The sequence below is a fragment of the Plectropomus leopardus genome, chromosome 16 (assembly GCF_026936395.1).
Source record: "Plectropomus leopardus strain MGB_pleo_1.0 chromosome 16, ASM2693639v1, whole genome shotgun sequence".
Classification (NCBI taxonomy): domain Eukaryota; kingdom Metazoa; phylum Chordata; class Actinopteri; order Perciformes; family Serranidae; genus Plectropomus; species Plectropomus leopardus.
Genome location: NC_142191.1, coordinates 21,188,311 through 21,194,431, shown reverse-complemented (window position 1 = coordinate 21,194,431; position 6,121 = coordinate 21,188,311).

The following is a 6,121-nucleotide window of genomic DNA, read 5'->3' as shown; positions in this document are numbered from 1 at the left end:
TGCCAGCAAACTCAAATTTTGAGTTATCAACAGAGAACAGAAAACGGTGTATCCATGTACCTCTTTGTATATGTTCAGTGGTTTTAATTTTGTTGTACTGCACATGCTGTAACCTGCTTCAGAGTAGCTCCTGAGGGTGTTTTACACCCCCTGATGTCACTCATGCTGGGAGAGGTGCAAATTGACCTTGCATATCATTGTACAGGGTGTTGGGTTGCGCTGCACACTGTCACTTGAGCGTGTACAAACAGACATGCATGGAATATGCAGAGGGAAACATAGGAAGGAAACACGATGAAATCTCAAAAAAGCACAGTGTTGAGCACACTATTTTTCCATCTGTCTGTTTATGTAAACACAGGCCATAGCGTAAATGTGTGTGTGTGTTTGTGTGTGTGTGTGTGCATTATATATGTGCAGGATATATGAGGTCATGCTTTGTTTTCCCCCACCAGCTGCTCAAGGCTAGATTCTTATAGAGATATCCAAATGTCTGATTAGTACACATACATGTCATCATGTCACCATAGAATATGTAAGCATGTGTGCAAGATACATATGTGTGTTTCAACCTCAACAAGTGCTCCTAGCTGTGGTATGGAAATAGATGCAGATTCACAGTTTGTTCACCTCCCTATGACCTTTGACTTTACCTTCTGCCCGACAAAATCCAATGTGTGTTTTGAATGACTTCCATAGCTGCAAACTCTGTTACAGCAAAGAGAGAATAAAAAGGGCCAGTCAGTTAATGCTGACATGTCCCTTTCAGATTCTGATGTGTGAGCAAACATTAGATTATAAGAGAAAAAATGTGAGCATGCTTTAGTAGGTGAATAGCTAAGCAGCCTGTATACAATGCTGAAACACAGATTTTTTTCATGGGTTTTACCTTTTTTTTAATGAACACTGAAGGAATTACAACCAGAAATAGAAGTATATTTTTGTCCTGTAACACATTTTAGAGTATATTATTAAAATAATTATGAATATAGTTTTAGGATATGTTTCCCAGTATTTGTAACCCCCACCTAACCCCACCTGCTTTTTTTTCTTCAATTTAAATTTAAATTTTTCACTTTTTACTCATTACTTGCAATTTGTGTGTCCCTTTTTGCCAAGTTATTGTCTTTTCCCCATGATTTCAAATCAATTTGCTCAGGTTTAAAAGGCGTCGAACGCAGCACAAGAAAACTGTTGCTGATCCAGGTTCAAAGGGTTAATAAATAATGTTATTTTCACAATTTTCCATTAAACAGGATGTCACCTGTACATTTTCCACATCGAGTGCAGTTAAAATTAAAGATATTAATTTCTTGTTTAATATTTGACAATTGTAACTGATTATTTATTGCATATCCTGTAACGGGGTGTGGTAGGAAGCAACTGCAGCACAACAGAGCAGGTGAGTAGTTGGTAACGACCTTTATTTAATCTTTTGGCAGGTTGAATGGAGCAAACGTGAGTATAATCAGGTTGCAGGTAAGTAGAGACAGTTATCAGGTCTGAGGTGGAGCAGAGTTCATACAGAGACTGGGGTGAGCTCACTTTTACAGGTGATAGTTTAGAGTACGAGTGGGGAAATTGTGAATGTGGAGCGGACTGGCAGGTGAATGTATTAGATAAGTTGCAGAAACACTTACAGCACGGAGCTTGTGGAAAAAGTGCAGACTCCAGAGAGGGGCAGGCAAGGCATGTGGTCAAGGAGGGAGCAGATTTGGTGTCGGGCAGGCAGGCAGCGGAGCAGACGAATCCAGTAGGAGCAGGAAGCGGGATCAACTGGGACAGGCGGGTAATCCATGTACCAACAGAACAATAAACACCAGCGGCACTCACACTGAGGAGATTATTCAGTTGGCGGGAGGCTCTGAAGACGGCCGGAAGAGTGACGATCTTTCTCGACAGAGCTGAAGCAGAACACCGCACAGCCACAGGCAGATGAGAACCAGGAAGTGCACAGACAAAACTCGTGGTCGGAGACCAAAGGCTGTTTACCAGGGCAGAGATGAGGAGAGGTGGTCAGAGGCGAGACAAGTCGAAACCAGGAAAACAGTCCGAGAGTGAGAGCTAGAAGGTCAGGCATGGAAGCGAAGACAATCTGGAAAGCAGACTGTGACATATTCTGTAACTTCTCTTAGTGTAACTGGCAAGTTTACCCACACAAAACATTTAAGTTTCCTCTCAACGCGTTTGTTTATTTAGCCACACACGCACACACACACACACACACACTGAACAGTTGTTCAAGAAAAGCTGGTATGGCACTGTAAGATTCTCAGTTGCTCATCCCCCTCCCCTCTGCCAAACTGGTGCCCACCTGCCCCCCACCTCTTGGTGCAGAGGGTACGTGTGAGGATTACTGCAGTGGCAAGGCAGACCTGCAGCGCCAGCCAACACACACACAGACACAGTCAGAACACTGTGGCTTGTTTCCCTGCATCACTCAGCCCACAGTGCCAGCTGCAGCCCGCTGCCCACCAGCACGTGCCCGCTTGGTGGGCTGTGTTTGGTTTATGACTATGTGTGTGTGTGTGTGTGTTTAAAGCGACGGAGGGCTTAGCCTAAAATCCTGTCACCCAGCTGCTTCCACTGTCATATGGTCCCAAAGACCCACATCAACAGATGTACAGAGCAGCGACACAGAGCACAATGTACCATCTCACAGTCCGTCAGTGTGCCGCAGTCTGCCTGTGTGTACAGAAGGTGTGTGCACGAAAGACACGTTGCAGTCTTCTCAACTTTAAACAGTCAAATAAATGAAACCAGCATGTCCTCCACATTTTGGCTGTTCCCCCTGCTTGTGAATGCTTTCGACCATTTTGAGCTGAGTGTAGTACTACGTGTTTACAAATGCAGAGTACCGAGATGTCCTTGGCTGTTGTAAGGAGCCACTTTTGGAATCTGGTGTCAGTTTACTGATGCAGTCTGGGATCAGTGTGTGTGTGTGTGAGTGTGTGTGTGTGTGACTGTGGCAAGTTGGCATCACATGTCTACTTTGTACCCAGCAATGCCCTGCAAATGAACTGTTGAATGTTTAATGAGACATAAAAGAGGAATTAAAAGTGCTGCACCAATACTTCCCCTAAAACTACTAAAATATTACTTTACCTGATCAATGCAGTTAAAAAATGGTTACAGCCTATTATAAATTATATGTGAGCAAAAACTTCACATGCAAAAATAAAAATGTTATTACCTTCACCTGAACATTTTCTTTTGCCTGCTATGTTTTGCACATATGGCAATGCGGCACCTCGTGTACCACTTTAAGGGGGCGTTCACATTCAATTTCCCAGTGGCGATCTCATTTCTCCGATTATTCTGACACCACATGATTGTTTGATAATTTATGTCATTATTGACTGTTGGTTGAGTCACATTGTGGGTAATGTAGGCAGGTTTTGACTATAGGAAGAACAATGTGTGGGAGGAAAAGGACAGTATTTTGGGCTCTGCTGCATTGATTCTGATCTTTTAACTGTTCACTGTGAGACCATCAGTCTTAAGATTTCCCGTCATGTAACAAAGGGGCCTGCCTAAACCATGAAAGAACGGCTCTAGAACAAAAGTATACAAAACTTTGGCTGTATAGTCAAAATAATTGATATCAGTATAGCTAATTAGAATATGGAAAACAGTTTATGTAGATTTCTGACTACTGTAACCTTAGGTTTGATAGTGTGACAGTCCAACCATTTAATTGCATGTTGAAAACAGACCAACAAATGCTACAAATTCAATACTATCGCTGCAAATAGTCAGGGACTGGGCCTCAATCCTAACCATGGGTTACCACCTACATCCATACACAGCTGAAAGCACTGAAAATAAATTCTGACAAAACAAATTTCAGCAGACACAAAAACAATACTCTGTTATCATAGTTGTTAATATCCTTTTATAGGATCAGATGATGCTCGGACTACAGGACCAAACCCTTCTCAAAGTGAATTTACAGTAATCCATATATTAATACATTCGCAAACATTATCATCTCCGCTCCCCTCTCCCTCTGCATCTCCATCACTTTCACAAAACTGTGTAAGTCGATACGGCCTTTCCGACAAGGGATAGTCCTATTAGCGCCAGCCAGGGCACCCATGGGAACCAGGAGGAAAAATGTCCCACCCTACCACCGCTCCACCCGGCATCATAACATTACTCATGAAACATTCACATCTTTATGTGGCCAGGACGATCACGCCAGCCTCTCATTGGCGGAGACCAGATCGGCCCAGAACAGGAGATGAGGTTCTATTGGTGTTGTGGGAGTGAGAGTGATGGCAGGATGGCGAGGAGGCTGGTGATCGATCCATCGTCCTCAGTCCACACAGACGAGGGCAAGGGCAAGGACGGCAGGGTTTCAGAAGATTGTTATTCTTGTGCGTATGGCAACAGCTACAGAATGAGAGTTTATCTTGAGGTTATTTGATGTGTAGATACAAATAAGTTTAGATACGAGTCAACATCATCAACACATTTGAAATTGAGGTATTAAGCTGAGTAGAGCTAAACTGACCTTTACCCACCTAATGCTGTGGTATCTAGCCACAGCTTCGGTTCCATTTGTCTATGGTTAAAATATGTCTCCAATGTCTCTGCGACCACACAGTCACTATTGAAGCTTTCACATCAATAGTACAGAAAGTACTTTTTACTGAAGAACTATTCTTATGAAGACAGAGATATACTTTTTTGTCACTTGGATAAGGTGACCCGTTAAAACAATTTAGATATTTTTTTGTTAACACTACACTAAAGAGTATTTGAAATATAAAATGTCACCTCAGTAGCAGTGACTTGTTGTGGATTGAATTGTTGTGGCAAATTTGTTATCAAGCAGTTGTGTACTTACACATCTAGCAGACATGGATTAATATAAGCAATCATCTGAAGAAGTGATTCTGACCTCCTGACAGATGTCGAGTCCAATATTACCAATATTACTCTGCTTTTAGCTCTGTTTTTGGTCTCCACCAACTCTTGAGGGAAATGATTGCTCTTAATCTGCTAAATGCTGGGTTTTTTGTGAGTGTCGGGGTTGGCAGGCAAAGTAGGCAGCCTGCACGCTGTTTGATGTTGGGCAGGTAGTGTAGAGTAGGTTTATCTCTGAGGTTCATGAGAGAAATACGTGTAGGCCAGTAAACGTCAGTTAAGTTGTTGGCCTTACAACTGAAAGGCACTGACAGACACTAAAACACCATTTTGAACTGCAGAGTCAGGTAATAATTCTCTATGGGTTCTTCACTATTAGCAACTTATATTAGACTATCAATTGATCAATTGTGTGTATAAAAGTTTTGATTACTGCAGCTTTAGGGCGTGATGACATGATATTTAGCTGACTAACTGCAATCATTTGATGGGATGGTTTCAATATGTATCATGATACACAATTTTGTTATGCAAATTAACACTACAGAGCAATTACTACATCAGATTGATTTAGGAAGCTTGACTAAAATGTGACTTTCTACTTCCAAAAGGTTAGTTTTAAGTGAACATAGTGGATTAGAGGAATGCTTGACCTGCAGTATGACTGTCTGTATATTAGTTACTCACCTCGTTTCCCCGAATCTGTGAAGAAAAGTGTTTTGTTTGCACGCCTCCGCAGTGAACGAAGAATGCAAAAAAGGTGATCATTCTTTTTCAGCTGAAGTCATGGGGGGATGTCTGTAACAACAGTCTCATTTATCTAGTCATATGCTCAGTGCTTCTCAAAGACATACCTTTTCACTTACGATGTGATATGAACACACCTCACTCATGCATAGAATTAGAAGACGTGTGTTCAGGCACGTTCAGGACACACTACTTGTAGATGGAAGTGTTATATATTGTAACGATTTAGGCAAAAATGCATTTGTTTGGGAAGCACTGAGCATACAACTAGATAAATGTGACTTGAATTCTACTGCACGAGTTGTGTGAGAGATTGTAAAAGAATGTTTTTGCTGTTAAACTCAGCCATCATTTAGTTCAATTCATGCAGAATGTCTGCCTTTTTTGGATTATTCATTTACCATGGAGACATGCAAGATACTATCTTACAAAGGATAATTTGGCAACTGAGGTATTCTTGTTTTGTCAAATATTTTTTCCATAAATTAAATCTTTAAATCTG